This window comes from Cricetulus griseus, chromosome 4 (genome assembly GCF_003668045.3).
Source record: "Cricetulus griseus strain 17A/GY chromosome 4, alternate assembly CriGri-PICRH-1.0, whole genome shotgun sequence".
Taxonomy (NCBI): domain Eukaryota; kingdom Metazoa; phylum Chordata; class Mammalia; order Rodentia; family Cricetidae; genus Cricetulus; species Cricetulus griseus.
Genome location: NC_048597.1, coordinates 54,931,527 through 54,941,566, shown reverse-complemented (window position 1 = coordinate 54,941,566; position 10,040 = coordinate 54,931,527).

The following is a 10,040-nucleotide window of genomic DNA, read 5'->3' as shown; positions in this document are numbered from 1 at the left end:
TGAGGTCCAAGCATCTGTGTTGTGGTCCTAGGCTCCAAATCAACCCAAGAAGACACAAGAAGCTACCATAAGGCAAGATTTAATGCAGGGCAGAAAAAGAAGGGAAAAAGAGGAGGGGGCCAATCGATTAGGGCCACAGAACAGACTGCAACCCTGAGTGTCAGTTGAAGCAAGTATTTTAGCACAAAAATCTCAAACATTTGTTGCCAAGTTACAATTACAATTTTCACCAAACAGGATTTAGAGATTAGGGTCTTTACTTGAATATTTAATCTTTATCTCTTGACATACAACGCAAGCTTTTCAGTCCAAACAGATTCATTTGTTCTTTCTGTTAAGAACAGCCATTATGGCTGGGCGTTGGTGGCACACGCCTTTAATCCCAGCACTAGGGAGGCAGAGGCAGAGGCAGTAGGATCTCTGTGAGTTCGAGGCCAGCCTGGTGCCAGGATAGGCTCCAAAGCTACACAGAGAAACCCTGTCTCGGGAAAACAAACAAACAAACAAACAAACAAACAACAAAAAACAGCCATTATGTTTCTAGAGAACCAAAGATGCATAACGACTATTTGTATAGTGTAAGGAGGAGGCACATCAGCTATTGGAAGGTTCCCAGCTCTCCTAGGGCTTGGGAACCTGGACTTGGTTTCCCCAGACAGGTAAAATGAAGTCTGAAGTCAAAATGGCAGCATTTGGGACAAGGTGCTTTTGCCTGTTCCCACCTGTTTTTGCCCAACCCCCATTCCCTCTTTTGCAGCAACCTTGACCAGCTTTTAAAAAATAGAATATTTTTATTAGAGAACTTCATACAGTGTGTTTTGATCATATTTACCTCTGTTCCTTTCAGATTCACCTCCAATCTCCTTACCCACCCCCATTTTGTGTCCTTTGTTTGCTTGCTTTAATAAACCAGAGTACAAATTGTGCAGCTGCTGCTGGGATTCTGAGGATCTGAACTCAGATTCTCGTGCTCACATGGCAGGCATGTCACCCACTCAGTTCCTTTGCCTTTTGATTATTTTTCTCAAGGTCAAGTGAGCCACATCAACTTACACCCTTTTATGTCTCTACATAAACTAGGGAGAAATGTATCTGTTAGTGTCTAAGGGAACAGAGATTGTGGTGCAAAATCATTACGGATCCATAGTTTCTTCCAGAGCAGAATTGCTTTGTATACCTGCAAGGAGTGTAAGGATTTAAAAATAGGAAGGCAAAGTGGGTACCTTTTGAGGGCTCTGCCAAGGTATACCACTAAGCAAACAAGCCACATGCAACAGAGTTAGTGCAAGAGGCTTATTGGGGGAGGAGGAGAAAAAGAGCAAAAAGTCATGTAGAAGTGGGGACATGAGAGCACCAGGCAGACAGACAAACAGGGAAGAGGCAAGAGACAAGAAAGACAGAGAAGCAAGAGAGGAGTAAGAGGCAAGAGAGTGTGGCTGTGACGCTAGGATAAGACTGGGATTTCACCCACTCAAGTGTGTGGACTAAGGCAGGGTAGTGGTTTAAAACTTTAATCCCAACACTCAAGTTCAAGGCCAGCCTGGTCTCCAGAGTTTTCCAGGACTGCTAAGGCACATGTTACACATAGAAACCCTATCTCTGGGATGGGAGGGGGGGGAAGTGTGTGTGTGTGTGTGTGTGTGTGTGTGTGTGTGTGTGTGTGTGTGTGTGTGTGTATATTAGCATAAAGATAAGAAGTTACTGATGGTAACACTGTAGTCATCAGTTGAGACAAAGCAATTGGCAACACCATTGTTGCATTGTTGATCTTTAAAAAAAAAAATTCGTTGGTGTGTGTGTGTGTGTGTGTGTGTGTGTGTGTGTGTGTGTACTCAGGTTTTTGAATGTGGGAAGTTAGGGGAAAATACTGTGTCAGTTCTGCCTTCCATTTGCTTTTGTTACAGACTAGGGTCTTGATCTGTTTGCTTTCTCTGCCAGTTCATTAAAAGACAGGAAAAATCTTAAGCGCAATGGGTAACAGCAGAGAAATCTCAAACCCTTGCAAACAAGCACACAGACTCGGCAGCCGCATCTAGCTGTACATGGATTCTGGATATCCATATCCAAGTCCTCACCCTTGTGTGGCAGATGGTTTACCCACTGAGCCATCTCCTTAACCCCACGCTGTTGTTCAATTTCTGAGATAACATGTGGTGTCTACCATTTTCCTCCTATTCTCTATGCTATTGATTTTGCTAAATCAACAGTACGTACCAGAATCATGTCCTCCAGCAAATGTGCCGAATCACTCATGGCCTCCAGTGCTATGCCATGTGTATTAGTCACTTTTCTGATGCTGTAATAAAATGCCACAACCAAAAGCAACTTTAGGCCGGGCGTTGGTGGTGCACGCCTTTAATCCCAGCAGGCGTATCTCTGTGAGTTTGAGGCCTGGTCTACAAGAGCTAGTTCCAGGATAGGCTCAAAGCCACAGAGAGACCCTGTCTCTAAAAACCAAAAAAAAAAAAAAAAAAAGCAACTTTAGAAAGCTGGTCCCAACTGATGTCCCTCTAGGAAGGTTGTACCCCTCCCCCCAAACTTCCCCAAACACCACCATCAACTATGGACCAACTTTCAAATATCTCAACCCATGGGGGAACATTTCTTGTTCAAACTCTCATACCATATCAACTAAGTGCTATGTTAATGACTGGTATGGGTTGACTATGAAATGGTAACCACAGGCTCAGCTCATATAACTGGGGCCTTGGTTACCAGTTAACAGGTTTTTAGGAAGTGATTGGATCCTGGGGGCATTTAAATAATCCCCTGATGGATTCATTACATAACATCATTGGGAGATTGTAAGAAGTGGGAGGCGGGGCAGGGATGGAAGGAGTGGACCACGGAGGGTGGGCATGGGTGGGCATAACTTGGTGTAGCCTCTTCTCGTTCTTGCACTCTCATCTGCTTCCTGTCTTCTATAATGGAGCTGCTCTGCCCTGCCACACCCTCTCCACCACAGACAAACTTGGAGCCAAGATACATCTTTACTCCTCCAAGTTGCTTTACTCAAGTATCTGGTTACAGTGACATAAAAATTTGAATACAACAACCATAATATTTATTCAGTATTTACCACTTGCAAAAGGCTATAGGAAACACGTTTAAGTAAGAACATTCTCAAAGTTTTCGTTGAATCAAACAGTATGAGATCTGGGTCATTATCCCATTTGATAGATGAAGAGACCTCCTGGGATAAGTAGGTTTTTCAGTGTCACTCTGTGACTCTTAACCTGTGCTGCTTTGCGTAAGTGCTCAGGGCCTGACTGCATACAGGACTCGAGAAAGGATTCCAAGATACACCTGCATTTAAGGGCAGATAATTTATAAGGGTGTCCCGCGCTATGGCCTCGCCAGCAAGAACCACACAGGACATTCAGATCCTTCTGCAGGAAAGCTTTAATGCGTCTTGAGAGGAGAGCATAAGCTTACCAGAGCGGAGACCCCGAGCCAAGAATCCCGTCCCCTAATAAAGGCTGGCAGCCGCCGCCTGGGACGTGTCACCCTATGATTGGCTTCAGCTCCTCAGGCCATATGACGCCACGGAATAGGCAGAGATCAAGGAAATGGAAAATTACCCAGCGCCTGCGCAATAATTTACATTCAGTGCCTGCAGGCGCCATCATTGTAATGGAGAATGCAGGGACGGCTCCCTACATAAGGGAGACAATCTTAGGAAGTATGAGGTGAGGACAGAGTAAGAAAATTGTGGAAAGAAAGCCAGTAATAAAGGGTGCATTCATTATCTAGCCTACTAGCCTTGGATCCCAGCTCTGCTGAGGACCTTTAGGAGACAGTATAGAACATATGCTGTTGTCCCATTCCAGAGCTGGAATAAGCTCTTTGCCCACCATTGTTGAGGGCACTTCCTCACCAAACCCCTCTCTGTAATTGTCTAAAAGCTTCACTCTCCCATGTTGTTTGTCCAGCAGAAAACAGTTCTCAGGCAGGAAGTCACAGGTATTTGCAATAAGCAGCCACCAGGATCTACACCAGGATTTACAGAGACTTAAATGAAGTTGAATATTTAATCACTGTTGCTGCTTCTCCATGGCTCTGATGCAAGTCCCTGGAGGCTGTAGGGCAAGGTGTGACTGACAAGGAGATGCATTAAAATTCACAGACAACCCAAAAGCTGACACCCCACCCTATGCCCAAACTGCTTATGTTGAGATTATTCCGAGGAGACGCTTGATCCTGGCTGCCCACGCCCTCGTCAGACCCACACCTAGGGCCTCCCTTTCACACTCAGCAATTTCTGAATCCTAGCATGACCCTGGTTAAGCTGTCAAACGGAGCTCCTCAGAGCAGATGGTCTGTGTTTCTCCCTTTAAAAAAAAAAATTCAGGAAGCAATAAACTCAGGATTTTATAAAGAAAAAAGAAGTGGGCTCTTTTCCCCCTAAATTAAGCCATTTTGATTAAAGTGAAAGCTGCAGATACATTTAAAGCCTCAGTGGAAAATGCAAAAACATGGTTTAATTCCGTTTCACTGTATTTCATGCCCTGCCTTCGCCTTGATGATGTTCAATCGGGGGATTCTCCCCCTACCATCCCTATTTAGCCAACAACCTACAGGGTCACCTTGCTAAGCAAGAGGAGCTGGACTCTTGACTCTGGACGGCTGGTTTTGAATTTGAATTAGTTTAGAAGAATCTTAACTTGAAATTATTGGAGCAGTTCCTGAATAGCTCTGATGATATTCCTTGCAAATGTGTTGCAGAAATGTACACATTAGCATTTTTTTTTCCTGAGGAGAAAAAAAAAACTTACAAAGCTTTTAGTGAGTCTCAAAGTTGTAAAGGTCAAAAACCTTTGGGTTGGAAATTGTTCCAGAAAGTACCAAATGCCTCAGAGAAAGGCAACAGAAAAGTTTTAAGTCTTTCCAAGGCCAACTGAGCTCACAATGCACCCAACATGTGTCGTTATCCACAGTGTCTTGCTTTTGGTTCTTACATCTGGCTTTAACCCTGTGGTATAAATTCAGACCTTCATATGCATGCAACTTTGGTTGTCTTGGAATATGGTCAAACATGAACAGACTTACATCCTTCAGAGATGAGTCATCTGGAAAGTCATTGGTCCAATGAGCTGAGTTATAAAAAGACTGACTAGAGAAAGTAGAGCCATGCACTCAAATTAGCAGAGGAAATAAAACTCCAAGCCTGGCCCACAGGACTAGCACTGGGTGGCCCTGAATCTTGGGCATTCAAGTATCTGGCAACCCTGGTTTACCACAGCAGTCCCAAAGGTAATTGGCTAATTTATTTACTTGAATAATTTTTAAATTCCTACCACATGCAAGGCATTGTGCTAAGGCAACAGAGATTTGCACTGAATAAGGTAAAGTCTTTGCATTCACAGATACTCAATTCTACTTGAGAACACAGACACAGAGCTAGCCATAAGATTTTAATGATGAGAATTGAAGATATTCCATCTCAGCCTAGAGCACACAATCTAGTATTAAGGAGCAGGCTGGAGATGGAAGGAAAGCTTTCTTTGAGCTAATCTGGGAGCCAACACAGAAGCTTCCAGATGAAAGAGATGTGTCTTAGGCCACACCTTCTTCACCAAGTTCCAGATTCAGATACCTACCAGCCTTCAATAAGTCTCTGACTCAGTCCTCTGTGGAATGATTCAAGGCTCTCCATAATTCAGCATGCTCCCAGAGACATCCAATTTGGCATTTCCCACAACACAATGTCAGGGGGCAAATTAATCCATATGCTTTCCCCTTCATTGCCGATTGTCCCAGCATAAAAACATTCAAAACAGGGGCAAGGAACATACTTCTTGCTTTCCCAAATCTATCCCTGAGTCTGTCCATTTTATCTCCATGTGCTTTCAAATGTGTCCTTTTCATCCTTCCGTACTTTCCCCATCCTCTCAATGCCCTCACATTGAACACAGACTTTCTATCAGTCTGGTCCAGATAGGAATAGAAGACAGCCCAGTTTTTAAATAAAAGAAGCTTTATAGAGCCATGGACAATGGGACCGTAAAGGAATGTTAAGGATCTCAGGGACTGACACACCACCATCACCCTTAAAGCTGAAGAGACAAAGGGAGACAGTATTTATTGAAGGCTGGAGAGACCTGGAGCCCATGAGCTCAGAAGGATCTGCTCGTGTGGAAATCCAGTGCACCAGCCAGATGGTACTGAGTGGAGAAACACCTCAATTTCACTCCTCCTGTCCTGTCTTCGCCTGGTTATTCCTGTGGACTAAACAAGGCCTGAAGCTGGAAGACAAGCCTGAGAGACATCATCCTCACAGGTCAGTCCCTGAGACAGGTAGGGCAGAAATGGGGTCGGGGGAAGAACTAACAGCTGTTTGCCCTTCCCTGGAAACACTCGTACACATAAAGACTGCAGCAGGGAATCGTTTAAGCTTTGAAGGACATGGGGTCTCAGTACTCACTTTATCTACTGTGGGTGATCAGAAGGTTGATCTTGACCGTTCCATGCTGAGTGATGCTCACAGCATTGAGAGGGGGCCTTTCCTGCCCTCTCCACTCAGACACACACACTGAGCTGCTCTGGGACCTCCTCACTGATACCCAAAGTGAGGCTTTGCAAGTTTCCCATTACTTATTTCACCCGAAATGATGTCATTATCCCACAAACAACCACAGACTCATCCACTTCCCCAAATTTGCATCCCTCTTTTAAAATAGCCTTTCCCCCTCTCCCAGTTGGAATTCCCACTTGGGATTTCAGAATTTTAACACTCAGTATTTTGATCTTTGGGATTGTGCCTTTCAACCTCACCCCCAAAATAAACAAACAAACAACAAACAAGCAAAAACCCAGCAAGTGACAGGATTTGGCTGGGTGCCCTGAAAACTCCTGTATAACATTGCAACTGCCATCTAGGTGAACTTCATCCAATTCACAGTACCCTGCAGAAATCTTTAAACGTCATCTTTGCCTTTGGAATAGTAAACTGAATCCTTAACCTATGAGGACTTCAGTCTGTTGTAACAATAAGTCTTTCCACCAAGCCGCCCAAGTTCCACCCGCCACCATGTTAAGGTCCCAAGTAACACACACACACTTATATTAGGTACAAATGCTGCTTGGCCAATGACTAGGATTTCTCATCTACTAGCTATATACTACTATATCATAAATCTATATATTTTATAAGACTTATCTTATCAAGGACGCCTTCTGCTGGCGCCCTTTCTTGCAGCCGGATCACAAGGCAACTCCAGAGCAGAGACCAGGAGGAAGAGCAAGAGAAAAGGAACGAACTTCCTTCTTGTCCTTGCTTATATATGAGTCTGCCTGCTATGTCACTTCCTGCCTGGATCTCTACTACATTTCCCAGGATCCTCCTTGACTCCTGGTCCCACCTAACTTGCTGCCTCATTGGCCAAACACTACTACTTTATTTATCATTCAATAAGACAAACACATACACAGAAACACTTCCCCCATCAGTCTGACCCTTAAACACATCTTCATTCTCCATGTATATATCCAGGGCCTTGTCTAGTCCCACTCAACATTATGCTATCTGTACGAATTGAATACCTCTCTCTTTTGATGGCAAAATAGTGTCATGACTGTAATGCGGATAGCCAACCACTTCCTAACTGGATTTGAGGCCTGCTGCACAGGTACAGTACTAAAGCTTGGTACTGTAAACCGGTGGAAAAGCCTATGGCCCGGAAGCTCATAGACCATGGCGTGGCATGGGGTAGGGTGGGGTGGGGTGTGGATCTACTATTGCTATTTTGCTAAATGATTATATTGTTAAATCCTTCTGAATGTTTATGTTTATCCCTGTAGATCTGTGATGTTCTCAACCTTGATCAGAGAAGCTTCTTTCCACAGTGGGCAGAACTGCTCCAAGTGTTTGGAATAAATGACTTTGCTCATAGATGGACACTGAGATGGGCACAGTATGCCCTAAATGGGGCATCTATATCAGCCCCTCTCCAGTACTCCCCAGGCCCAGGAAATATCAAGGAAAAGGAGGAATAAAGAATGTATATTGGACATGACAGGAACTCACAACAGCTGAACAAGACCAACCAGTCAAAATTCCACTTTTGATAAAAGATGGGCTCACAAAGGCCCCACCTCTAGCTGAGGAGGAATTAAGAGTTGATGGCTGCTGGGGAGGGAGACTCTTCTTTGGGGGGATGTGGTCACTGGGAGGTTGCCTGTGCTCTGATGGATGCCTCTACTTCTATGTGCATGGAGACAGCACTAATGGATTCTGGGATATCTACATATCTATATCAGTATATGACATGAAGTTGGGATGTGTTTGGAGGGAGTCCTGGGAGAGATGAAGGAGAAGTGGCAGATAGATGTGATCAAATACATTGTACACAGCTTTGAAATTCTTGAGGAATAAAAAATTTAAATCCAAACGTGAAACCTGAAAGAAAAACAATATTCCTCTCCTCTCTCCAAATTCACTTTGACATCTCCCCTACTGCTTTAAAAAAACATATCAAGTAACAAACCCAAAATAGAAAAAGCAAAAGGAAAGGATAATGGAATCCCACACAGCCATTTTGTAATTGTATATGAATAGGAAAATGGAATAGGAAATTCTCTTAGTAGCACATGAGCTACTAAGAGAAAATGCTAATACATATCCAAAGTGTATTTATAGATAAATATTCAAGTAGAAAAAGTCTGGAAAGAAATGTACCACAAGAGTGGCATGGACTATAGGTGACCTTTCTTTCTTTTCTCTTCTTACATATATTTAAAAAGTAAGTATGTACAAATTAGGAAAACAATGATTTTAAAAAATCAAATTAAAAAAATCTGGAGAGATGCCATAGTGATTAAGATCATTTCCTGCTCTTTCAGAAGAACTGAGTTCAGTAACCAACACCGACATCTAGAGGTGCACAAACACCTGAACATCCAGCTCCAGGGGATCCTGAGGGGTTCCCTGCAGATGTCATATGGGAGATGAGACTGAAAATCTGGTGCAGATTGACTTTGTGGACCTAGATCAGACTTCGGGGAGTCTAATGCCAGGTGGTTCATTGTCAGCATACTTAAAACACAGTACAATTTGGGAAAAGTCCAATTCTAGGTGCACAGTGAAGCTCAAGGTGTGACTACATGGGGACTCCTGTACAAAGTCCATATGACCGTGAGGTGGGTTCTTTAGCTAAGAGACCTAGAATCTAGTGTGGTCTCTGACCACAGCATAGAGGTCAGCAGGCCATAAAGTACTTGTGACATCTCTCCTAAGAATGGGTAATGGTCTAGGGAGGGAAGAGTCTGAGACCATCATTCTGGGCGATTTGGGTGAGATCTGCCTCCATAGCAAAAGGTCACCAGGTCATTAACAAATTCCATTCTCAGCTTTCTGGATGGAAATGCAGGTATTTGATCTTTATCTCCTCCATTGAGAAGACATTGCGGCATGATAAACATTCCTGTTTCTCCTATTACTTCTCTGTGAGTACAAGGACCTCCGTGCCCCCAACAGGATCCAGTGCCCTCTTCTGACCTCTGCATGCATTGCTCACACACACACACTTAAAAAGAAAGACAAACATCTGTAATTTCAGGTAAACACTTATCAGAGGGATGAAGAAAGAGAAGAATTTCAGGGTTATTTAGGTATGTCCAGCCTTTTGAAATTGAAGTACCTATAAAGTTCACACTAGAGAACCCCAATAGAGTTTTTTTTTTAAAAAAAGAGCAAAATCTTCACCTTATCATGTTTTAAGTAAGTTTAAGGTTTGTTTTGGGTGGCATTCATAAGTATCCTGGGGAACATGCCACCTAGTGGCCAATACATTTCCTAAACAACACTCATTTCCTAAAATCCCTCTAGGAGGAGTGTGCAGTATATAGGTAGAAAGATTTTACTTGTAGAATATGTATATGTATATATATATATATATATATAATTTTATATATTTTATTTTTAATTTATTAATATATATTTTTATTGTTTATGCACTATGTGCTGTGTGGTGCCTGATGACCTCAGACGCCAGAAAAGATCATTAGGTTCCCTGGAACTGAAGTTACAGACAGTTGTGAGC